This window comes from Monodelphis domestica, chromosome 4, assembly GCF_027887165.1.
Source record: "Monodelphis domestica isolate mMonDom1 chromosome 4, mMonDom1.pri, whole genome shotgun sequence".
NCBI classification, from domain to species: Eukaryota; Metazoa; Chordata; class Mammalia; order Didelphimorphia; family Didelphidae; genus Monodelphis; species Monodelphis domestica.
The window spans coordinates 77,675,946-77,703,883 of NC_077230.1; the positions used below are offsets into that span (position 1 = coordinate 77,675,946).

General features: G+C 36.5%; 1 long non-coding RNA gene across 1 annotated transcript; it reads left to right on the forward strand.

Annotated features, from left to right (window-relative positions):
* LOC103093446 (uncharacterized) lies at positions 1 to 27,938 on the forward strand. Its single transcript, XR_467184.3, has 3 exons — positions 1 to 7,954; positions 15,974 to 16,072; positions 20,188 to 27,938. It is a non-coding gene; the product is annotated as an uncharacterized LOC103093446 (long non-coding RNA).

Here is a 27,938-nt window from a genome sequence, read left to right on the forward strand (position 1 = left end):
CCTCCTCCTCACTGCTGGCATTTATATCATGTTTTACCATTTGTGAAGTGCTTTATACTTATTTTCTCACTTGATCCTCACTCACAACAGCCTGATAAGGTAGGTGCTATTATTAGCCCCATTTTACAGATAAGGAAACAGAAGCTGGGGGAAAAAAGATGATTTGACCAGGGTCACACAGCTAAGTAATTAGCTGAGGCAGTTAGAAGTCTTCTTGACTCTTAAGTTGAGTACTTTATCCATTATACCTAATTATGAGGTGTAACATTTCACGTGTGTGTATGTATGTGTGCAAATAAATATGACCTCCAATTCTTCTACACTTGGATATGTTGTATGGAAGGTACACTTCAAGACTTATTTTATATATTCATAAATATAGACGGCAGCAAAGCATAGTTGAGGCCTGGCCTTGGCATCAGGCAGACTTAGATTCAAGTCCTACATCTAACATATATTAACTTTGTGACCCTGAGAAAGTCATTCAGTCTCATAATGCTTCCAAGGCAATTCTCTAAAATAATAAATCAGTACAGTGTCTGGCATGCAGAAAGCCCTTAATAAATATCTGCTGATGGATTGATTGAGAAATTGATTTAAAAGTTTCCACTCCAGGAGTTCCCTGTCCTTATAAAATCATAGGTCTGACAAGAAAAAAAAAAGCCCACACGGCATTCATTTTTTTATCAACAAATAAGCAAAATTTCCATAAACGTTATATTAATTTACACATTACATTGCTAACTTAATTGTTTTCCTCTTGTTCTGGTTCCTATTTTCCCAGGCCAGTTCTCTTCCTGATCTTTTTACCAATTTACCAGTTTTAGCTGTTCAGCATTGAAAGAGGTTGCCCAGTAGAATATAAGTCCAGGAGGACAGGGATCTTTATCTGGATTTCCTTGGTGCCTAGAATAGAGTTTTGTACAGAGCAGTCATTTAATAAATGTTTGCTGAATTTAATTAAATTGTGAAATAGTGGATCATTGAAAATGTTCAAGCAATGTCTGAATTATGATCTTCCAGTGACCACATCAACAAATCTTTCAGGAATATTTTAAAGTTAAGATAAATGGCTTCTAACAGCCTTTTCAGGGTGGAAAGAATGCTGACTCAAAGGTCAGAGGATTTAAGTTCAAATCCCATCCTGCTTCTGATGTCAAAATGAAGGGATGGAACAAAATGACCTCTGATCCCTTCCAGTTCTAGGTCTCTGAGTCTATAATAAGGATAATAACTAGCATGTATTTAATCCTTTGATAACTGCAAAGCACTTTATATATTTAATCTCATTTGAACCTTACAACCACCCTGTGAGACAGCTGCTGTTATTATCCCTATTTTGCACATGAGAAAACAGAAGTTAAGTGACATGTCTAGGGTCACAGGGATGCTAAGTGTTTCAGGAGGTTTTCAAATCCATGTCTTCTTGATTCCAAATCTCCCTCCAAAATTTTAATTTCCAAATTTCTTTTATTATCTCTGCCAAAGAGTGAACACTGAGAAAACTAAACCTTCTAATCTTTCCCTTTACATCTTCAGTACTAGCGTCTTTCCCATTTTAATCTCCAGGCTTATGGCTTTGGACTTGATTTTGTCAAGTTTTCTGGTAAACTATTGTCTCATTTTAGATACTCACTTGCCTTTAATTCAATTCAATATGTGAAATGTTTATTATACCTGAGTAAGACATTGTGTAGTTCATATAAAGATGAAAAACAACATAGTCTCTGCTTTCAAGAATCTTATTTTCTCAGAGGTGGTGCTGGTGATAATAAAGGCAATGCAGGAGACCAAATAGTATACCATAAGAAAAATAAGGAAGGAGAGATGACTTTCAGTTGAGAAAATTGGGGAATGTGTCATGTAGAAAGTCTTCCCTTATCTGTATTTAAAGCAAAGGAAAGACTTCAACAGGCACAAATATGGAAAGAAGTGTAGGGGATAGGTTGTTTCCTAGAGGACTGAAAAGAGCAGGCCATGATTTATTGGAATTTTGAGAGTTAAGCTAGAATGAAATGAGATGGAAAGATTAATTTGGAGACAAGTTGTACAAGACAACTTAACTTGGAGATAATCTAGGTGAAAGAGTGTAGAATTGATAGACAGCTGATTGGATTCAGGGGTGAGGAAGAGGGAAGAGTTAAGGATGGCTCTGAATTTTGTGGTAGGACAGTAGAAACAGGGTAATTGGAGATGAGGAGGCAGATATGGAATTTGGTTTTAGTTTGTTGAGTTTGAATTGTTTACAAACACCCAACTTTTTCTTAAGGCTAGTCTAATGCCATCTACCTGTGTTTTGACTGCCTGTGCTATCTATGACTAGGACTGGGCTGAACCTTTCAATACATAATTCTTCTTTCTTATCTGTATCCTTTCCTTCTCCAAAATAAGACATATTTTCTTATGAGTGAGTTACACAGTCTTTATGTTTGGATCCACAAATATGATCTTAGCTTTCTCTTTGGACTTTTCAGCTATTAATTTTCCAGATGCTTTTTCATCCCTGTTGTGCCCTCCTCTTTTGAGCCTGAAACATTTTTCTTGACTATTTACAACTCAAGAAAAAAGCCTAAGTATAGCTATAATATTTCTTTGCTTGATCCTTATATTAGTTTGCTATTACCCTTCTTTGTCCCTAAAGGAAAAGCACTTGACATATGGTTAAACTCTCCTGACCCTCAACCTCCTAGCTAGTTTGCTTGTATTCTCCAACTCAAGCTTTTTCTTCTTTTAAAAGTAGGTTCCTTTTACTGGTGTTAATATATCACCAAAATACCTGTAATCAAGTCACAGTGTGGTCTATATTCCCTGCTTCAATTCTGATGAGAATGACCACCATCTTTATACTTTGCCTAGGTGTTATAACCACAACATTCTCCCAGAATTCCTGTTTTATTATAGCCTGTTACTGCCTTAAAAATAAACTTGATTTCTCTGTTATCTGAAACTCATATTGAAATCCTTATTTTCATGGATTTGAATTATAGTACTGCAAATATGTCCCTAGAGTTTCTCCTGATTGAATTAATAATCAAGATCCTCACCAATTTTAATTTCTTGATGCAAATCCACAGAATGGGTTTTTCATTGAAGGAGCCCTCCTGTTGTACTCACTACATCACAGTCATGGATGTTGTTTTATCTTCCTCTGTCATCTCCTACTACTGTCTTAATGGAATGAAAAATGGACCAATTAGCAATTCCTACTTCTTTTCTTTCCTTCTTTCTTTTTTCCTTTTTTTATTTAGAATATTTTTTCCATGGTTACATGATTCACAATCCCCCCACCCTCCAACTCTTTTCTTCCACCTCCCGAATACGACAAGCAGTTCCACTGGGTTATACATGTTATCATTCATTGTTCAAAATCTATTTCTGTATTATTCATATCTGTAGTAGAGCTATCCTTTAACATCAAAACTCCAATCATATCCCTATTGTACTGTGTGATTAATCACACATTTTTCTAATGCATTTCCATTTCCATAGTTCTTTCTCTTGATGTGGTCAGCATTCTTTCTCCTAAGTTCCTCTGGGTTGTCCTAAAGAAGTCCATTACAATTGATTGTGCCATAATGTATCAGTCTCTGTGTACAATGTTCTCCTGGTTTTGCTCCTTTTACTCTGCATCAATTCCTGGATGTCTTTCCAGTTCACATGGAATTCCTCCAGTTCATTATTCCATTGAGCAAAATAGTATTCCATCACCAACAGATATCACAATTTGTTCAGCCATTCCCCAATCTAAGGGTATCTCCTCATTTTCCAATTTTTTGCCACCACAAAGAGCATATCTATAAATATTTGTGTACAAGTCTTTTTTCTTATTATCTCTTTGGTTTTTAAACCCAGTAGTAGTATGGCTGGATCAAAGGGCAGGAAGTCTTTTAAAGCCCCTTTAGTAAAATTCCAAATTGCACTCTAGAACGATTGGATTAAATTTATAACTCCACCAGCAGTGTATTAGTGCCCCAATTTTGCCATATTCCCTCCAATATTTATCATTTTCCTTTGTTGCCATATTGGTCAGTTTACTAGATGTGAGATGGTACCTCAGAGCTGTTTTAATTTGCATTTCTCTAAGTAGGAGGGATTTAGAACACTTGGTGCTTATTGATAGTTTTGATTTCATCATGTGAAAACTGCCTATTCATGTGCCGTGACCATTTGTCAATTGGGGAATTGTTTGATTTTTTGTAAATTTGATTTAGTTCCTTATATATTTGAGAAATTAAACCTTTGTCAGAGAGTTTTGTTGTAAAAATGTTCTCCCAGTTTTTTATTTTTCTTTGTTAAAATTAATTGTGGTTGGACTCTGAATATTTATATAGGTGGTCACCAGGGATTTAATTTCTAAATCCCAAAATGAATTACTAAGATAACTGGAATTTATGGTAGTTTATTTACTATATTTACAATAGAAGGAAGATATTAAGGAATGAGAGAGAGAGAGAGAGAGAGAAAACTCTGGCTTCTTCTGAAACCAGTTAGAATCTTTAAGCCCCAGTCAGGGGAAGAGAGTTTCAAAAAGATGGCCTTACCTGGAGGCTTCATAACTCCAGAAAGGCGGGTCACTAAGTCAGCTTTTCACTCACCAAAGATGACAGTCTAAGAGAAGTCTGGGTATCTGTATTTTGGTCACTCTTTAAGGGTCTGTCTTCCAGTCGCTTCTCCAAGTCAGTGCCCGAATCCCCCAGTGACTCTCTGAATGTCTGAATCCAAATGATCAAATGTCCAAATGACCTCCTTCTGCCTTTTGGTCCTCTTTTTAAAGATCTTTTTCTCTTGGGTCACCTCCCTTAAATTTTCACATCTACCAATCACAGCAGATGCTTTTCTCCAGGATTGATCATTCTTTAGTTCTCACCTTCTCTGGTTAGATTATATCTTTTTGGGTTACTTAACACCTCTTTTATTAAGTTCACCTTTTGTAGTTAGCACCTTTTTGTAGTTAATTCACCTTTTGTAGTTACTTAATATATTTTTGTAGTTAAAAATCTAAAAATAGATTGTAGCTTACAATTCTAGCTTCACTATAAAGGAAGAGCTAAGTACCTTCATTGTTACAATCAGGAGATTACAGTTTTCATAATAAAGAAAGAGCTAAGTATCTTCATTGTTACAATCAGGAGATAGCTAAATCCAATCTTCGTACCTTCTAATTTTGGTTGCATTGGTTTTGTTTGTACAAAACCTTTTTAATTTGATATAATCAAAATCATTCATTTTACATTTTGTAATGTTCTCTATCTCTTGCTTGGTCTTAAATTCCTTTCTTTCCCACAGATCTGACAGGTATACTATGCTATGTTCACCTAATTTATTTAGTATTTTACTCATTATATTTGCCATTTACCCATTTTGAATTTATCTTGGTACAGGGTATAAGATGTTAATCTAAACCTAATTTTTTTCCATGTTGTTTTCCAGTTTTCCCAGCAGTTTTTGCCAAATAGTGAGTTCTTTTCCCAAAAGCTGTGGTCTTTGGGTTTATTGAACACAAGCTTAGTGAAGCTATTTACCCCCTAGTCTATTCCACTGATCCTCCTGTTTGTCTCTAACCAGTACCATATTGCTTTGATGACCACTGCTTTATAGTACAGTTTAAGATCTTGTACTGCTAGGCCCCCAACCTTTAGGTTTTTTTCATTATTTCCTTTGATATTCTTGATCTTTTGTTCTTCCAGGTGAAATTTGTTATAATTTTTTCTAATTATATAAGAAAAGGTTTTTGGTAATTCGTTAGGTATGACAATTCTTTTCTTTCTCACTCCCCTTCTCCTTCCCTCCCCCTTCTTCTCTTTCTCTCTGTGCTCTTTCCCATTTTATCTGCTTTTTCCATTTGCTGGGATATACAGGCTATTTAAGAAGGACTAGCACCTATAGTGTGAGGGTTTGCTGAGACCTTCTCAGAGCTACTCATTCATCTTTGGATGTCACCCAACTTGGAGCTGTGGCTCCAAGAATATGTAGCATATACAGTGGCCACATCCTGTTAAAACCATCACCAAAGATGGGCTAAGCCAAGTTAAGGGTAACTGACATGCCTCTAGCCCTTTAGTGAGTTAGGGAGTGTCTACCCCAAACATGTGAAGACTTTACTTTCCCCAGTTGAATGGGCAGAAGAGAACAACCATGAAGGCAGCTGAAGTGGAAGCTATGGAATGCTTAGGATTTGGTCAGACACTGAAGACACCAAAGTCATCCATTGCATTCCAGGCTATCATCAGCAATCTGGCTTTTGTTCTGCTACTGGATTTTGATGAGATGACTTAGTTGAGGCTGACAACTTTGTGCAATTCTGCCTTAGTTATAGACAATTCATGTACAATTCAAGATATTTCCCCATGATGTCATTGGTTCTTTTCAGAAATGAAGGATAAACAACCATAATTATCTATATTCACCATTCTTCAAAATTTTGGGAGCTAATACATTAGAGTTTTATATATTCAAACTCCCACACATCTGTTCAAACTATTGTCATTGCTCTCTTAGTACATCATCTTTCTCCATCAAGTTCCTAATTGCTTAGGCCCCAAATCTAAGAGACTACTCTGTTCTATCTCCTTCCTTTCTTGATCTACCTATTGGAACCATTATAATGTCCTCTTGATTACTTCACCCTCTTTTATATTCTCACCAGAAATTGTCACGTTTTCTTTATCCCAGAAGACTTTCTTGTCACACAAATGAAAATTTTTTTCTGTTCACAATAACTTTAGGTAAGGAAAGGTAAAAATCTCCATTTCGTGGATGAAAAAAAGTGCTATACATATTTGGGCTGGAGTTAGGTTTAAAACCAGTTTTTTTGACTCCCAGGTTTAGACTTTCATCTTTTAGACCATTATTTCTCAAGCTTTGCCCACTTGAGGAAGCTAATATTGGATAGACTATATCGGGGAATGAGGTGCTAATTTGATATACTCCCTGCAAAAAATAGACATTCAGAGGTCTAGCTATCTATATGAATAGAATGTGTACATGAATACATAGTGGAAAATGACCCTTCATTGTCTACAACACCTACCGTTAGCACATTTGCATCCGTGACTGTCTGTCCATCTATACAGTGCTCTGTGTTACTAGATATTTGACTCTGAAATTCAATATCACATTATAGGAAAAATGTGCATAAATTTCCTCAATTATGGTCAATATGGGAATACTCATTTGGAATAGGTATGTAATGACGACTACCGAAAGAGCAGTGTGATTATTCTGTTAGGGATATTAAGTGTATTAAAAAAAAACCCAGAGAGATTCTTTTTTACAAAGATTTAAGGCTCAGTGAGAGAGAACATATATAAGCCTGGGAAAATAATGATGAGCTGAGAGAAGCTGATGGCCCACACAGTATCTGAGTGACCCTAGTTGTTAATTAGCCCCACAGGACATGCCCTGGATGGTAAATGTTAGCTTATTGAAGGCTTTCATGGCTAATGTCAAATCAAAATTGTTATTGCCAGTGCACAGGTTGTGGAATCACCTTTGCGGAACAACTTGAAAATGTCGTGGACTGGAAGATCTTTTTTGCTTAAACTGCTCAGCTACCAATGATGTATCTGAAAAGGCCCAGAAGCATCACTCACTAACTTTGCCTCTTTTCCAAAAGGAAGTTGGCAAAGAATCAGGAGAGAATCTTTTCATTTCAACACTGATCCTGTATATTTGTTTGAGTGCAGAGATCCTGTTGCTTAAGGAATGCTGATAATGCTTATATAAACTTTGCCCACAGTTGTTTGAAATCCTTAGACCTAGAAACAATCTAGCAAGACTGCCAGATTCTCATTGCCTGATTTGTTTTTACTAGTATCAACTTTTCTCTTGGATCCATCTTTGCTTCTGCCTTCTGAGACAAATAAGTGGTATGGTCAAAAGCATTCTGGACTTGTAGCCAGGAAGATCTGAGTTCAAATGTGACTGAAGACAAATTCTGACTGGATGATCCTGGGTAAGTCATTTAACCTCTCTGTCTTTCAGTTGTCTCATCTGTAAAATGGGATAATATTTAATAAAACATACCTTCTTGGTTTATGATGAGAATAAAGTGAAATAGTTTTTCTTAAGCACTTAGCAAACCTTAAAACATTATCTAAATAAAAGATTATAAAGAGATTTTTAAAAATCATCTGTGAAGAGACAATATAGATTGATCTAGCTCGTATCAAATGAAAGCTGTTATTATTTCTTAATGTCTTTCAGAATCAGTTTCTTCATCTGTAAAATGGGGCTACTAGTATCTACCTCAAAATTTGCTATAAAATCAAATGAACTAATATATGCAAACCTTGAAAGGCTATATAAATATTGATTATTATGTTCTTGACTATATATACATATATTTAGTTGACTGTTGTTCTTTGTTAATTTTTTAATAAAATACAGATGCCTGAAAATGATGATTTTCATGAAAATGTAGCTAATAGGCAATATTAGTCATGGACAAACTATATTAAATTTTTAAATGCATGTATTGCTTAATTTCCTTTATATCCTGAACCAATGGATTTATTATTCATCTTTACATCATTGGAAAAATTTCTGAAAACCTGAGAAAAACATGTTAGCAACTGACCCAAATTAGTTATTTGGTGATGGAAGGCAAAATAGAGGTGGGGGCATGGAAAGACGGGTGAGGGTAGAGAGGTCAGTTTAGTGACTAGCAAGATTGATGAAGGCTACCAACATGCTCATTTTCACTAGCCTATCACTAGCTGGTTTCAACTTGGCTTAGTTAAAAAAAATAATGGACCCAGAATTCAAATCCTTCCTCTGTTACTTGTTCATCCTTCATTTTCAGAGGATCAATAACATCACGATGTGGGAGTTAAATAGTGAATGATGGATGGTATCCTGACTTACATATGAATTGGATTTAAGCATGTAGAATTAGGCAAAGTCATCAGCCTCACTCTCCCCCGCCCCCCCTGAGCTATCAAAGTCCAGTGGAAAGACAAAAAGATGAATGGTGATGTCCCAGGAAGCCGTGGATGACTTTGGCATCTTTGATACCTGACCAACCTCTAAGCACTCCATAGCATCTGAGTCTGTTGCCTCTTCATGGCTGTTGGAACAAATTATTCTCATCCACCCGTTCTTCTGGGGGAAGTCTTCAAATGCATGGAGTAGACACCCTCTAATTCACTGAAGGGCTGTAAATCTGTCAGTTACCATAAATTTGGTTAAGAACATTTTACTGAGGTGTGGCCACTATATATACTACAGCTTCTTGGAGTCACAGATGAGAGTTGGGTTACAGGTGGTCACCAAAAGTGAATGAGCAAATTTAGAAGGGTTTAGCAAGCTCTTACAGCTGAGGAGCTAGTCCCCCTTTAACACTCTATCCACCACCCTTTCTCTTACTTACTACTTTTATGACTTTGGGTAAGTCTCACTTCTATGGGCAAAATAATGAGATGGGACTAAGGGCTTCTGAGGTCCCTTTAAGCTCTAGAATTATGAACCTATGAAGATCTTGGTCAAATCCCTTTACCTTCCTGAGCCTCACTTTCCGCATCTGGAAAATGAGGAAGTTAGACTAGTTGGTCTCTGAGGTTCCTTTGTACTCTTCTACAATCCTCTGATCTTTACTGGTTCATAAAGTTCCCAGGCCCATCCACAGGGACGTTGGAGAACAAGGACACCTCTTTATTTTCCCCTTCCCTGGAAGCAGGGACCATACACCTGAGTTTCAAAGCAACCAGAAGAAATGTCTTCTAAATTACCTCCATTTAAGTAGATGTCAGAACAATAGCATTTGTTTGCTTCCACCCTTTACTCAATCCATTGCCCCATCCAATACCCCAACAACTAGGTACTTAAATGTTTGATAATTTACTCCTCTTTCAGTAAATATAGATTTCAAAGGAACTTTAGAAGTCATCAAGTCCAGTCTATTCAGCTTACTGATGACAAAACTAAGAATCACAGAGATTTTTGTCCAAAGTCACATAGTAAGTAACATTTTTTGCCTTTGCAAATTGCTCAGTTTTATACAAATATTAATTTTTTAAAATCATCAGTGAGGAGAAGGAGATACTATAGATTGGTCTAGCTTATATCAAGTATTAGAAATTTCGATTCAAGAATGTGGCGTCTTCCTCAATGGAGGGCTTCAAGGAAAGTATGGCTGACCATTTGCAGAGATGTTATAGAAGGAATTGTTTTAGATATGAGTTTGATCAGATAGTCAGTTAAATCCCTTTCAAAAATATGAAATTACGTGATTCTGTAAACTAAGGAAAATTTAAAAACAAATTAAATCCCATCCCAAGTAGTAGGCTAATACTCACATGGTCTCCATTCCTTTGCCTATTCTCTCAACTCCTGACAATGTAAAGTTAAGGAAAGTTGTGATTGTGTTTAAAGAAGAGTTGAAACTACTTCGTCATCATTGGATCTGAAGTACTGTGGGTTTGTTGGCAAGTGATTCATGTTTCATCAAGTAAAACATGCTTCACAATTTACTTCTTCTACCCTTAAACTAGAATTTGTAATAATTTCTACATAGATTGGGCTTGTTTACACTATCTATAATTATTCAAAAGGCACATAAAACACATGCCTAAAATACTCTTCTCTAAGAAGAAATGAAAGAGGGCAAGGGGGGAGGGGATTATTAAGTACAATCTTGGAGGAGATAAAAGAATAAGGAAGCAGAAAGGATGATAAATCAATTTAGAAAGGTATGTTAACATTTCTTTTAGAGAATGTGAAAAAGTGAAAGAAGGCAGACTATAGAAAGAAAAAATGTTATACATATTAGATGAATAGTCAAATTCTTATACTTCTTTAAGCCTCATTTCTTCATCTGTAAAATCTGGATAATAATTCTTAGACTTCAAAAAACAATGCGGGGAATGCAATCATGGGATCCAGAAAAAAATTAAAATGTTGTCTGCAATGTGTCTAAGGAAAGAATTCCCTTAGAGATATCATAAGGCCATGGATTTCCTCACTTCTCATTTCCCATTTTAGTCCAGGTAGCAGAGGAGTTGAGGAAGAAACAGAACAGTCTGAATGTTACTCTGGTCTTCATGAAATGTTAAGGCCTGAAGGTGCTGCTTCTTGACTGTTTTTCTTCCTTTGCAAAACTGAAATAATCACATCTTTTCTAGCTGAAGGCAGTTGATTTTTTAAACTGGGTGATTCTTTTGAGGTTCCTTTGAGATATCAGATCTCTGAATAAGTTTACAAAGTAAAAAGACAGAGCTCAAGTTTCTCTCCTCACTTCATTCTATTTTCTCCTTATCCTCAGATAGAGGTGATTAGCATTGCTTGATATCTTAATAATGTTATATCCTTTGAGAGTAAAACATAAGCTATATTGACTCATTAGTCACTAATTTCCCCAGACATCCTTCTATTCTTCTTTCTCTTGCCATTTCTGTTACATGAAAACTTAGCAGGAATATAACTGTTGATGGATATTTACTTGTTCTCATTTGGAAGAATGTTGGGACTTTATTCTGTTTGGCCCTGCAGGGCAGAAATAGGGCCAGTGTGAATTACTTAGAGGTGCATTTAGCCTCGATACAATGCAAATTTCTCAACAATTGTATAATAAGGTGTTTTTTGTCATGTCTGACTATCTATGACCCCATTGGGGTTTTCTTGACAAAGATACTGGAGTGGCTTGCCATTTCCTTCTCCACTTCATTTTACAGGTAAGGAAATGGAAACAAGCCATTCAAATGACTTGCCTAGGGTCATATAGCTAAGGAAGCATCTAAAGCTGGATTTGAACTCTTGAAAATGAGTCTTCCTCACTCTAGTCCTGGTGCTCCGTCCACTGAACCATTTGGCTACCCTTTTAACAATTACTGCTATTCAAAAATGGAATGAGCTTCCTTGAAAGAAGTGAAGTGTTTAGTTGGAGAGTGGACTTCTTATCAAGAGTGTTGTAGAAGAGATTTGGTGAGAGGTGGAGAAGGTAGAATATGTAAGGTTCATTTCGACGGAGATTCTGTAGAAGAACTATAGTGTACCACACTCCACACTGCTGGATCCTCTTTGGAGAATTTATAGGAGGTCATGCTCCTACATCACATCCTGTTAGAAAACTAGGTCATGAATAGGTTGTCATCTGCAACAGTGGAGGTAAAACCCATAGCAATGAGATAACAGGTAATTAAAGGAAGAAGAGTGTTAATATACATAAAGGGGCCTTAGAATGGGAGAATGTATTTGGACAGATGGATCACTGGACAGAAGGGAGCAGGGTGTCCTGGAAATCCCATATGTATGGCACGCACTCAACATAGCTGAGAAACACTGAATTAGATCACTATGCTAATGATTCTGAGGCGATAGATTCATTCCCTTTGTGACACAGATCCAGTCACATATGCTCATAGCACTTCCCACTTGCCATTAATTATGCCCACAGTCTAGTCTTTGAGTTTGTTGGCTCTCTTTTCCTTTACAGAAACTACTTAGAGCTCAGAGCCATACTAACCATATCTGTGCCTCTTGTAGGATAGACTAGATCATTACAGCTCCAAAAATGTTGTCATTAAAGGTCCTAGGACCCAGTGCCATAATTTCTGGGCAACTACATAGGCATGAGATTCTTCCTTTTACTTGGTTCTAGAACCCAGTCCTTCATACCCAATACCAAATAAACTGAAAATACTTACTTGGCTGCCCTCCTTCCATTGTACTTACATATTAATATTCTACATAGCTCTACACTCACTTACTGAGAGAGACTTTATTATCTTTTTCTCTGGGAGTGAGATAAAATCTCATCTCAAATCTAGAGCAAGAACAATCTTAATCTTGCCCAAATTAGTCATCAGTCTTTAGAAATGAAAGCTCTTGAGGGCAAACAACATGAAGGGATTGACTGCCATTCTTGTTCATGGTTCAGAGGATGCTGCTCAAATTTCTGTCTCTGTCTCTCTCTCTACCTCTTTCTGTCTCTCTTTCTTGTATTTCTATGTTCTTATGTGTGTGTCCCTCTCTGTGTCCCTCTTTCTCTTTCTTTTTCCCTTTCAACCATTCAGCAATAACCACTGCATGCTCCTCACACTAGAATGCCAGTAACAATCATCATCAATAGGGTGCCTTCACACTCTTTTATAGCCTGAGGGGATAATGAACAATTGTGGGTGAATACAGAAACACTCCATCTTCCTCTCCTGGCTGTCTGCTTCCCCCCAGGGTTCTCGACCTTAACACTTGCTTCATTCTATTTGCTTTGTTCTATAGCTACAGATTGGACTCTTGACCCTGACAGGTCATTGTGGATACTGTGAATCATACAGAGGGAAAATGGGAGGATGAAGATGGGTGAGCACAAATCCATAATGACATGGCAATACTTTAAGGATTTTCCTTTTCCCTATGATAACTTCCAATCCAACTCTTCCTTAGTAGATAGCTTTTTGATACCTCAATCTGTAAGTCACAGAGTAAGAAGTGTGAACAAGAAGATTTGAACCCATAGCACTCTGACTCCAAGTCATTATCTTCTACTGCTTCTTTAAATCTGTATCCTCTGGAGAAAGGCTCTCATTAAGATGGATAGGTTAGTTTACCTGATTGCATTCCTGTATTAAACTAAAGGATTTCTTGTGTGTTAATAATAGGTTTACCTAGGTTTAAATGCTGACTTAGAGAATGAATGTTGGAACATGATCCTTCTCCTAGAAGACAATGTCTGGAATAGGGACTCTTAGTGGGGCCAAATTTGGGGAGGGGAAATTTATTTATATAGGCATGACTTGGAGATATTGCAGGCTCAATTCCACATCAACACAATAAAGCACATATCAAAATAAGGTGAGTTGTAAATTTTTAATTTTTTTGGTTTCCCGGTGTATATAAATGTTATGTTTACACTATTCTGTGGTCTGTTAAATGTGCAATAGTGTTATGTCTAGAAAAAATTACATGCCTTAATTAAAAATACATTATTGTGTTTCAAAATAGGGAGTCCTGAGGAGAGGGAGAAAGAGGGGGGCAGTGAGAAGACACACAACATTAAGTTCTCCTTATATAGGCACTATTCCTGGCACCCCATAATAGTAATATCAACAACCACTGATCACAGATTGCCTTTAATAATAATGACAAAATTTGAAATACTTTGAGAATTATCATGAGAGAATGAGAATCCTTGAACCCTGATTTTTTAAAAAATAAGACCCCAGTTATTACAATTTATCAGTAGAAACCCAATAATTCTATTTTTTAAGTTTAAACTACACAGTCAATCTAACTACTTCTTTTTCACAAGCTAACATTTGCAATAGGATGAACTCATCAAGTAAGCAGAAAACTTATCAATTGTATAAGGCATGTTCAGATGATGAGTGGTGGGGGCCTTGGAAATGAGCTCATCCCTTAACAGAGGGCCATTGCTAGTATATCAGATTGAGAACAATCCTATCCAACTAGGGCTCAAGAAGCTGATATCTCCTCAAGAAGATTGTACCTGATCATTCCCCAAAAATACATCTTCCTGCCCCTTGCCACAGAATGGACCATGCTATCATGAGGTACTGTCCTAGGATTGGTGGTTGACTATTGTGATGGGATCTTGAATGAGAAAACTCTCATTCAATTGCTTTGGAAGGAGGAAACCTAATGACCCAACTTTGCTGAGAGACTCTAGTCTCTCTCAATATACCTGCTATTGGCTTGGAGCCTTACCTCTTTGTTTCCATTCAGTCTGACGGAAAATATTCACCACCCCATAATGTGACAATGTGAGCACATGCTATTAAAATGGCATCGATTGGACTTTCTCAATACATGGTTGCCACAAACCTTCTATATATTTAAAACTAAATATCTGGTGAAGTACAATAAAGCAAAGTGCAATAAAACATGTTTATAACCATAGAACCTGAAGGAAACATATTCTCTTCTTACAGATTCCCAGAACTTTCTTCACATAGAGATAGGGAATGATAGTATTATCCCCATTTCATAGATGAAGAAGGTGAGGCTAAGAAAGGATAACTGATTTGTTTCAGAATCTCATTCTTTGGGTCTAGTGACTATTGAACAAAATAAAGAGAATGCTCTCTAGTGCATCCAACCAGGACAAACCCCATCACCCAAACAAACAAACAATGAATGATGAAACTGTTCAGCTGGGATAGGCACCACTGAGTAAGAGGAATGCTTTTGCTTAGTGTCATTGATGGCATTTTAATAGGAAACCAGGTGGCATAGTGGATAGAACTCTAGGCTTGGGATCAGACTCATCTTCTTGAGTTCTAATATGGTCTCAGACACTACCTATGTGATCCTGGGCAAATCACTTTATTTTGTTCACCTCAGTTCCTCATTTGTATAATGAACTGGGAGAGGAAATAAATCACACTGGTATCTATGCCAAGAAAACCCCAAAATGGGGTCCTGAAGAGTTGGACACAACTGAGATGACTCAACAATGATAATTGGTGGTTAAGAGGGAGTGATGTAATGTACTGTTTCAGTCTTGGATAGGTCATTGGACCAGATTTTAGAGTTGGAAGGGACCTTAGGGGTCACTTAAGTGAATATTCTCATTTTACAGATGAAGAAACTGAGCTTCAGAGAGTGACTTACTCCGCTTACAGTAAGGGTGTGATATGAGATTTCAACCAAGATCTATTTGACTCCAAGTCCAGATCTCTATTCATTCTGATACACTGTCTTTCAATGTTCCTTCTTTCCATTTCTTCCCACAAAATATTCCTACCACTTTAAACATTTGCTTGCAGTTTATTAAATTCCAGTTTGGTTAACAATAGCCAGAGGCAAAGGATAGGAAAGAAAGGTTCTGCTATATGCATTCCTATATTAGCTGGCAAAGTTCCTAGTAGTTTTCTATTCCATTGAAAATTAAACAGTAAGATAAAATGTGGTATACACTTGATGCCTGCTAAGTCTAAGATGTAGGGCTAGCATAAGACCCAGCTAAAGTATCCGACTTCAAATTCCTTACACATCACAGCAAATTAATCCATTTCAGAGATTCCAGAGACAGAACTACACTCCATCTTCATTATTCCTCTCCAAGGTCTCCATTAGTATGAAGTGCACAGAACCTATAAGTATGGCAAACTGGAAGGTAAGTATGGTCCAATAATTTTGTGAGACACATAGAACCATGTATTGTATGATAACACATGTATGACATATATTACCTGCCATCTTGGGGAGCTGAGGGGATTGGAGGGAGAAAGAGAATATGGATTGCAAAATGTCAGAAAATGACTACTAAAATTCATATTGATATGTTAAAAATAAATCAAGTGAAAAAACATTGAGGGAAATTATTCTCGTGGTCACTTGTAAGGACACTAAATGGTAGTGATTTAGAGACTAACAGAATTTGAAAGAGTCCTTGAAGATAATTTTACAGATGAAACAGAGACCCAGAAAGGTGATCCATTTTACATAATTTGATAGTTAGAAGCAGAGATGGGACTAGAACCCAGTTCTATGTACTCTCAAAGCTCTCTCTAATATACCACACTGCTACTCAGAATGATAGATTCTCTGAAATAGAGTCAGCATCTACATACAGTTTACCAAGAGAGTTTTTGCCATTTTGAAATACATGTAGGCACTTGCCCTGCCCTATTTAATAGTTAGTTGCTTTGTGGAGGGAAAGAAGTGGGTGGTTGGTTGGTTGTTGTCCTTTGTACCTGAAGACGACCAAAATAACATTACTATGTTGGGGATCAATGTACAGTGTGTTCAATTGTGGCTGTTAGAATCTATTAACAACTTGTTCAGAAGGCTTAACCACTGATCAAACAAATAGCCTGTATGAGCCTTGGTTATGGAGATGTCTCCAAAATTGTTCATCTCATATTTCTTTTGAACTACTGAAATTTTGCCTTGCTCACAAAGCATAGCACCATCTTTTATGCTGGATGTTCCTGAGTCAATGTCTCCCATGTCTCTCAGTTAATACCAAAGTTATAGTCAGTTGGTTGAAGGTCCTGAAGCTGAGACAGTGGGCTGCCCAGCTGTCTCTAGGTTGTGCCATCTGTTTATTCATTGTCATACTGCCTATTAAAGCCTTCAAAGCTTCTTCCCAAGTTATCCTATGTTGAATGATCATTTCTCTTTAACCCTTAGCTATTTTTGCCACTTTACTCAGAGGCACTATTTTTTTTTAACCCTTGCCTTCCACGTTAGAATCAATACTGTTTATTGGTTCCAAGGCAGGCTTGACTCTCTGTACAGTGAGAACCACTAGTTTTAATTATTTTGGGGGGAATATTGAGTCTGAAGTAATTTTCTGTCCTATTCTGTCTTCCCTTAAGGTACATCAAGAATATTCAGAGAGACCTTTAAGTATGGTACAGAGGGAAGAAAAATGACTCTGGAGTTAGAGGACTTTTTTCAAATCCAACCTCAGACACTTACTAACTTTGTGATCTTGGGCAAATCACTCAATGGGCCCCAGTTTCCTAATCTGTAAAATGATAAGGTTGGATTATGATATATGAGAGCCCTTCTAGCTATTAAAAGTTCTAAAATAAATGATCTCCATCTGATAGGCAACACTATGACATAGTGGGGGTTCTGCCTTAGATTCTTTTATTGAAAAAATGTATTTAATTAGTCAATTTAGAACATTTTCCCCTGGTTACAAGAATACTTTTCTTTCCCTCCCCTTCCCCCACCCCTTCTATAGCCAACATGCAATTCCACTGGTTTTACATATGTCCTTGATCAAAACCTATTTCCATGTTGTTGATGTTTGCACTAGGGTGCTCTTTTAGATTCTACATTCACAATCCTATCCCCATCAACCATGTGATCAAACAGTTGTTTTTCTTCTGTGTTTCTACTCCCACAGTTTTTCCTCTGAATGTGGTTAGTGTTCTTTCTCATAAATACCTCTGAATTGTTCTGGATCACTGCATTGCCACTAATGGAGAAGTCCATTACAATCGATTGTACCACACTGTATCAGTCTCTGTGTACAATGTTCTCCTGGTTCTGCTCCTCTCGCTCTGCATCACTTCCTGGAGGTTGTTCCAGTCTCCATGGAATTCCTCCACTTTATTATTCCTTTGAGCACAATAGTATTCCATCACCAACATACACCACAATTTGTTCAGCCATTCCCCAAATGAAGGGCATCCCCTCATGTTCCAATTTTTGGCCACCACAAAGAGTGCAGCTATGAATATTCTTGTACAAGTCTTTTTCTTTATTATCTCTTTGGGGTACAGACCCAGCAGTGCTATGGCTGGATCAAAGGGCAGACAGTGTTTTAGTGCCCTTTGGGCAGAGTTCCAAATTGCCCTCCAGAACAGTTGGATCAATTCACAGCTCCATTATGCCTTAGATTCTTAATAGGCATATGACCTCCTCTGAACTTCTCCACCTCAATTTCCTTAACTGTAAACTGGGAATAACAACTCTAGCACCAACCATACAGGGTTATTATAAGGATATTGACAAACTTCATGCCTTTGTTACTTTGGACTGGAGACTATATGTCTTAGAGGCCTTTATGCTTTCAGCCCTGGAAATCCTGCCCAGGGCCTTCTCACCTTGCTATTGTATCCTGATTGGAGGATATATAAGCTATTACTATAGCTTATATATCTAAGAGACTGCAGCTATGCTGCATTTTCTCTTCTCATTAGGTACTATATCATATGCCCTTCCCCCCTCTCCTACTTTCCAATTCTGGGAACAAAACTCTATCAATTTTGTCATTCCTACTGGAAAGGGTATATCAATTAATTTATCTTTATGATTCCACTTGCAGCCTCAGTAACTTTTCAGACTAAAATGCCCTTCTCCTAGACATGTTTTCTTCATTAGAGTATAAATCCCTTGAGGGCAGGGTTTGTTTCCACTTTTTAATTTGTATCCCCAGAGTTTAGGAGAGTGGCTGACATATAGCAATTGCATAATTCACTCCTCCTTCCTTCCCTCCTTCCCTTTCCCCCTTCCTCTCTTCCCTCCCTCCCTCCCTTCCTTCCTTCCTTCCTTCCTTCCTTCCTTCCTCCCTCCCTCCCTCCCTCCCTCCCTCCCTCCCTCCCTCCCTCCCTCCCTTCCTTCCTTCCTTCCTTCCTTCCTTCCTTCCTTCCTTCCTTCCTTCCTTCCTTCCTTCCTTCCTTCCTTCCTTCCTTCCTTCCTTCCTTCCTTCCTTCCTTCCTTCCTTCCTTCCTTCCTTCCTTCCTTCCTTCCTTCCTTCCTTCTTTTCTCTTTCTAAAGTGCTTGGCAGACCTTAAAGTGCTAGATAAGTATCAGCTATCACTACTAGATGTATTCTCACCATAAAGATGGAGAAGTTGAGGAACGGAGATATTTATTTTAACCAAGTACACTTTTCAAAGCCACTGTCCAAACTGAATACAAAGCACCCAAATCCTTAGTCCCTGAGCTTTGCTGTAAATAGCAGATTATATTTTCTCCCTACCCCCACTACAAATTTTATGTTTCAGCAGAGCATTTTTTTTTGTTTTGCATTGAATATCTATATCTATATATAAAGTGAACGCCTGGTGGGTGGGCGTATGGGGGTGTTCACTTTTATTTAGTGTAATGCGAACATGTCAGAAGCATAGAAAATAGAAGGAAAGAGGTTTATGCAATGCTGTCAGTTCTCACGCCTGGTGCTTTTTTTGCTGAGATGGTGCAGAGAAGGCTCAGACTTAATATTCATATCCATTTGATCACATCAGATTTGATCATTAATGAACAGTGTTGGAATGATAGCTATTTCCTGTCTGGCATTAGCTATCCAGCAGTACCCACATTTCCATATGTTTAGAACTGATATGACTCAGAAAGGCTGAGGAACAGTGGGAAGAAGGAAGCAATTTAAAGATGAAGGGTAAGAACAGGCCAGGGGATAGACTCCAGTTTGATTCTAAGTAAGAATATCTCTATACACCAATTCCCTGGAAAGTTGTGGGTGGGTCCAAATAGGTTATTTAAAAAAAATATGTTGCGTTTTCTGAATGACATGCATCCCTATTACCCATAAGATGGGTGAAGTTAATTTGTCAGGAAAGCCTGAGGGTGAGCACTGGTGCTCAAGATAAAGCCAATACAGTAATAGAAAGGGAATTAACAGACTCTAGAATGTTGGAATGTAGATGCACAGTGTTCCAAATCAGAAGTGTACCTGCATCTTTAATTTTAAGATGTGAAGAAGTGGAAGGCCCATTGCTTAAAGTGTCTTTTCTCCTTGCTTTCCTTTAGCCCTCTCCTTCAACATCCAAGGAAATCAGACTCTTGAGGATACCAGGAAAAGAACAACAAGACTGCATACACTAATTGAATGACATTTGTTTTTATTTGTTGTTCAGTTGTTTTCAGTCATGTTCATGGCTCTATTTGGGATTTTCTTGGCAAGTATATTGGAGTGGGTTCCATTTCCTTCTCCAGTTCATTTTTACAAATGAAGAACTGAGGAAAACAGGGTTAAGGAACTTGCCCACAGTTAGTAAGAGTCTGTGACCATATTTGAATTCATAAAGGTGAGTCTTCATGATTCCAAGCCCAGTGTTTTAGCCACTTCGTCATCTAGCTACCCCTCTGAATGACATGGGACTTACCAATTATAATTCTTCTGGCAGTATGGAGGACCCTGAAGCCTTACTCTCTGTCTTGATACTGCATCCTCTGAGTCTTAGCCCCTGCCTTGCCTCTACATCTTCCAGAACTTGAGCCACTATCATCAAATCTGTAGGGGTACCATATCAATTAATCAGTCTATGAACATTTATTAATCATGTACTTATAGGCTAAGTACTGTGCTAAGGATACAAAAAGAAGTAAAAGACAGTTCCTGCTCTCATAATCTCTTAAGGAAGATAGCAAGCAAAAATACATGCAAACAAACTATATACAGGAAACAAGGAACACATTAACAGAGTGAAAGCACTAGAATTAAGAGGGGTTGAAAATGGCTTCCTGTAAAAGATGGGATTTTAGTTGGGACTTGAAGGAAGCCAGGGAGGTAATTAATCAGAGCAGAGGAGGGAGAGCATTCCTGGTGTGGGGAGCCAGTCAAAGGCAATTCCTAGAGCCAAGATATGGAAGGTCTTATTCAAGGAACAGAAAGGAGGTCAGTGTCATTGGATTGAAAAGCATGTGGCAAAGAAAAAGGTGTCAGGAGATTGAAAGGATAGGAGGAGGGTTAGCTTAAAATGGCTTTGAACATCAGAGAATTTTATGTTTGATAGGGAATCACCAGTCTATTAAATAGGGGATAACATGGCTGGACCTGTGCTTTAGGAAAATCATTTTGCTGACTGAATGTATAGATTGGAGTGGAGAAAGAATTGTGTCAGGCAAACCTACCATAAGATGCGATAATGAGTATCTATACCAGGGTGGTGGCAGTGTCAGATGAGAAGAGGGTACACATTTGAGAGGTGTTTCAAATATAATATCAACAAGCCTTGGCCACAGATCGAATATGGGAGATGAGAGGTAGTGAGGGGTTGTGGTTGACACCTAGGTTGTGAAACTGAGGGACTTGGGAGAATAATGTTGCCCTCTATAGTAATAGAAAAATTATGAGAGAGGCTTGTTAGTGGGAAAGATAATGAGTTCATTTTTGGACATGGTGAGTTTAATATGTCTATTGGACATCCAATTTGAGATGTCTGAAAGGTCAGCAGAGAAGTTAGGGCAAGATAGGTAGATTTTTAAATTATCAGTATACTATGGGATATGGCAAAAGCAGTGATTAGAGGAAAATTTATATCTTTAAATGCATATATCAATAAAATATAGAAAGAACAGATAAATGAATTGGTTATACAATTTTTTTAACTAGAAAAAGAAGAAATTTTAAATTCCCAAGTAAATGTCAAATTGGAAATCCTAAAAATTAAAGTTGAGATAACCCATGCAAATCATCAGCATTTCTATATATCACCAACAAAATCCTATAAGAAGAGTTAGTGGTAGAATGGGCTATAAAAATACCCATAAATAGAAAAAAATCCCTAGGAGCATACCTGCCAAAACAAACACAAGAACTACATGAGCATAAATATAAGACACTTTTTATACAAATAAAGCCAAATTTAAATAATTAGAAAAATGTTAATCATCCATTGGTAAGCAGACCTAATATGATTAAAATGACAATTCTATTTAAACTAACCTACTTATTTAATGTCATCTCAATTAAATTACAAAAAATATTTTACTGAAGCAGAAAAAATAATATCAAAAATCACTTGGAAGGACAAGAGGACAAGAATATCAAAGGAATTAATGAAAAAAATGTAAAGGAAAGGTCTACCTGTACCAGATTTTAAACTGTATTATAAAATAGTAATTATCAAAATTATCTGGTACTGACTAGGAAATAGAAAAGGAGATCAGTGAAACATAATAGACATACAATAAAGCATAGTAAAACATTATAGTAACTATGTTTTGGCAAAAGCAAAGATTGAACCTTTTGGGATTAGAATTCACTATTTGGTAAAATTTTGGGGGAAAAATTAGAAAGAAGTCTGGCAGAAACTGGATATGTTTCAAAACTTTATACTATTTACCAAGATCATAATGGATACATGACCAAGGCTTAAAGGGAGATATTGTAAGCAAATTAGAACAGAAAATACATTACTTATGAAATTTATGAAAGGAAAGAATTTGTATCCTCAGTGCTTACCAGTGCCTGGTATATTGGAAGCACTAAATAAAAAACACTTCATTCATTCTTCATTTGTGCACTAGAATTAAGAATTGAGAATCTTAAGTCCCTTCCAGCTCTGAATTCTAACAGTGGAGGGATAAGATTTCTTGCCGACAAGTCCAATGATCTGTTGCATCACTTCACTTTTCAGATGAGGAAGTTCAGGTTCAGAAAAATTGTGAATCACCTATAGTCATACAGTTAGCAATAGAATGTGAATAAAGTTTGTATATTATTATGAAATTACAGGATTAGATTTATATAGAATTGGATTTTGATCAAATTTTTTTAGAATGCTTATTGATAAACTGATTGATACACTAGGACATGTTTAGCCATTGCCCAGTTGATGAGCATTGTTTCACATTTCTAACTACTACAAAAAGAGAGTACTGCTATCATTCTTTTGGTGTATATGAATCTTTATTTTTTTCATTGGTCTCCTTGGGGGCTTAAGCCTAGCAATGGAGATTAGGGATCAGAAGATATCTTGTGGTCATTTTCTTTGCATTTCTCCAAATAGCTTTCCAAAATAGCTTAACCAGATCATAGCTCCAACAGTGTATTAGTAGGTCTGTCTTTCTACAGTCTCTCAAACATTGACTAGCTTCAATTTTTCTCATTTCTGCCAATTTACTCAGTCTGAGGTGATTTTAATTTTCCTCATTATTAATTATCTTGAGCATTCCTTCATATGGTTGTTGATTGTTTGCCAGTCTTCTTTGAGAACCATTCATTCATTTGACATTTTATCTATTGGGGAATGTCTTTTGGTCCACTCCATTTGTATTAGTTGTCTACATATCTTTAATATTACATATTTGATGCAAGATAGTTGAAACTAAAATTCCAATAAAAACCCTATATTCTTCTTGTTCAAAATACCTCTTCTGGGCCACTGCTCCCCCATATTTCTTATCTTCCTTTTAAAGTATAAGCTTCTAAGGTTAGGGAATATCTTGATTTTTGTATTTGTATCCCAAACCCTAGATGGAACAGTGGATAGAGCACTAAGCTTGTTGTCAGGAAGACCTAAGTTCAAATTCAGTCTCAGGTATTTCCTAGCTGTGTGATCCTGAATAAGTCACTTAACCTTGTTTATCTCAGTTTCCTCACCTATAAAACGAACTGGAGAAAGAAATGGCAAACTACTCCAATATCTTTGCCAAGAAAATTCCCAAATGGGGTCACAAAGAGTTGGACACTGCTGAAAACAATAAAATCCCTAACACTTAGCATAGTATATAGTAAACACATAATAAAGACCTTTTTTATTCATTCATTTTGTGTGAAACTGTAATTCTTTGTCATACAAGCTTATTTTAAAATTTCTATCTAATCTAATCTGTGTATTTTTAACATGTTTTGATACTTTTGATCTTTTCTTTTTATTATTTTTATCACTCATGCTTCTCACTGAAAATCCTCTTATTCATTCCAATAGAATCCCATCCTTGTAACAAATTAGTCAAATTCATACACTGGTCTTCTGAAAAATTATATTTCATACTAATTTTGTAGTCCATCACTTCTCCACTAAGAGGAGGAAAGCATTGCTTCTCAGAAGCCTGCTTGTGTCAGCATTGGTCTCTTGCTTGGATTAAAGTTCTTCAACCTTTCAATGTTGTTCCACTTTACTATAATCATTATTTAAATTATTCTGGTTCTTCCAGGAGAACATTGTACACAGAGACTGATACACTGTGGCACAATTAAATGTGATTGACTTCTCCACTACCAGCAATGCAATGACCCAGAACAATTTGAAGGGAATTATGAGAAAGAACCCTATCCACATTCAGAGTAAGAACTGTGGGATAGAAACACAGAAGAAAAACAACTGCTTGATCATATGGGTCGATGGGGATATGATTGTGGATGCAAATTCTAAACAATCATCCTGGTGCAATTATCAATAATATAGAAATAGGTCTTGATTAATGACACATGTAAAACTCAGTGGAATTGCACATCATCTATGTGACTGGGTTGGGGAGAGGGGAGGGCAAGAACATGAATCTTGTAACCATGGAAAAATATTCTAAATTAACTAATTAAATAAAATCCTCCCCCCAAAATAAATAAATAAATGAATTTTTCTGGTTCTTCTCACTTCATGCTGTATCAATTCATACAAATCTTGCCAGGTTTCTCTAAATTTCTCCTTTTTTGTAATTTCTTATGGCACAATATTCCATTATATTCCTATACTATAATTTTTTTCAGGCTGCCTCCAATTATAGGCACTCACATTGTTTCCAGTCCTGCTACAACAAAAAGTGCTTCTATGTCTAATAGTAGTATTTTGAGACTAACATTATATGCATAGTTTCATGAGTTTGGAGGCATAGTTCTAAATAATTTTCTAGAATGGTCGGACCAATTAAGCATTCTACAAATAGTGTGTTAGCTTATTCTCTCAAGGTTCTTAATTATTGTCTAATTTTATCCTCAAGATAATTCCCCAGGTCATTCCTGTTTTTCCTACCCCAAGTATACCTAAGTCTTTTCTCCTTCTAGTTTCTCAAGCATGTATTTATCCTATATTATGCTACATGTAATTAGCTATGTTTTAGAGGGATGTTCAACACACCTGATGTAATTTAGTGCAATAAAATTATGTAATTTTTTTCTATTTAATACTATTACAATGACTCTTTTTTCTGGTTATGGATCTCTTTTGGGGAGGCTCAGTAATGCCTTAGCACAATGTCATCTATTTCTGGAGGCCTCACTACTTATAGGAAATCACTTCTATTTAGACTATACACTAAGCACCTTTAAAGCAGTGGCAAATATCTTTAGAATAGAGGTGTTGAACTCTCTACTTATGGTTAGCAGATGGCCAATTTGACTCTGCAGGCAAACTCCCCAATGTTACTTGAACAAGATTAAAATGTAATTGGAAAATATTTAACAAAATAGATGAAACTACACTATATCATAATGTTAATTTGTCATTTTCTAAGACAGTATACTTTGGGAATCCATTTCACTTGAGTCTGAAACTACTGCTTTGGAGGATGTTACATCTTTTGGATGTTTTTATTGTTATGTCTATCAACAAATTTTGCATTATTTTAACATATCCATGGAACACACCTTGTTGAAAGAGAGCTTTCCAAGACCACACTTTGTTCTACTGAATTGTTATTTTCTAATGTCATCAAACACAATGGGATTTTATATTTTCTAGACCCTTCAGTAAATTGTGTGACTTTAAATATATGAGTATTACATATAAAATACATACATGTAAGATACATAGAGGATAGATGAATGCTAACTTTAGAAGGAAAGGCTTTAGCACTTAGAAGGGACTAGGAAAAGGTCTCTTATAAAAGGAAGCATTTCAGCTACATCTTAGAGGAAGTCAAGAATTCTTGGAGGCAGAGGAAAAGTATTCCAAGCATGGAAGACAATCAAGATAAAGGAATGGAGATGAGAGATCAAGTGTTATATGTGAGCTATAGTAAGTAGGACAAGATACTGAGTGTCTTACAGGGAAGTATAGTGGGAGATAACTGGCAATGTGGGAAGGGACTAGGTTGTAAAGAATTTTAAATACCAAACAAGTGGCCTTATACTTGATTCTAGATGTGATAGAGAACAATTGGTAATTATTGAGTATGTGTATTTGTCTGGCATGATCACATCTACATTTTAGGTGGTTCCAGAAGTAGCACAACAGTTTTTATTGGTAAAGGAAATTTCTTCACTGGAAATTCCTTATACCATTGAAATCACTGGCAGGTCCTTACCTCAATCCTCCCTACTTCCACTCCACCAAAAACAATTCTTGGAATTACAGAATCATAGTATCAAAGAGAAACTAAGGCTACCAAGGCTACAACTCTTTCCTTCAGAGATATTAGTCACAATATTTGCAGAATGTGACACTCTAGAAGTGATCTGTCCATGGTAGAGCTTAGTGGAGTTATCATCTCCTGTGTTTTGGACTCTAATTCTCCAGGTGGAGTCCAAGAACCCAGTAGTTTTCTTGGCTGGTCATAACATACTAATGACATTTAGTTTACAAAAAATCATTAAAAAACCAACACTCTCTTTGAAAATGAAGGACAAACAACAACATTTATTATGACACCAAGCTATTGATCTTTGTTGTGGTCATTCCACAAATTCCAAATTCAACTGACTATGTTATTTTCTAGCTCATATTTCTCTCCCTAGATTGCATGGATAACTTGAAAGTCTTCATCACATGCTTTGTTACAATCTTGGTGTAAACTATGTATACAACACTTCCTCATTTTCCAGTTAAGCAACACTGTTAAAAAATTTGGTTAATCAATTGATCAACCAATAAGCATTTATTAAGCTCCTAGTATGGTTAGGCACTGAGTCAGTTTCTGGGAATAAAAAACACAAAGAATGTAACAATTAAGAGAGCATTTATAAGCAGGAAATATCAGAACATAGAGAATATGTACATAGACAGTAATTAAAAATAAATACAAAACAGTCTAATATATTAATATATCATTAGCAGAATCTCTGTAATCATGTCCCTAGTTTGTTTAGTATCTTGGAATATCATTCATCTGGACTTGGTGTCTTCAAGTTGTTGAGAACTCCTAAGTATTCTCCTCTTTTATCTCGTGTTTCTGTCTTCTTTCCATCATCCATTATCCACAACTCATCTCCCTCATGTACAGGCCCATTTCTTCTTTGATCCTCTTCTTTTCCCAACCTATCTTAAAAAAAACACAAAAACAAATTTTAATTATTTTGTCCTAAACACTGATCACCAGTATCAGTTTATATTGAGCATTAGCACTCCTGATCCATTCATCTCAGGTTTATACGACACGGTAGTATTCATCTTCAATCACCTGCTTCTGATGAAGATCCCTATGCATGCAAATTATTGTAACAAACTATTTCATAGTAACAAAAAACTAGAAACTAAGGGAATGCTCACCTAATTGATAAGGATTAAACAAATTCTAGCATATAAATATGATGGAATATTATTGCATCATGAGAAAGGATAAAATGGACAGTTTCAGAGAAAATGGGGATAATCCATATGAAATCATGTAGAATGAAATGGGCAGAATCAGAAGAATAATTTTTTGCAGCAAAAACAGTATAAAGAAAAAAACAACCTTTAAAGACTTCTAGTCAATGAAATGACAAACTATGATTACAGAGGATTGAAGATGAAGCATTCTATTCACTACTGGTAAAAGATGATGGCTTCAAAATGCAGAATAAAACACTTGACTGAATATTTGGTTTAAGGGTTTTCTTCTTTTTAGTTTAAATG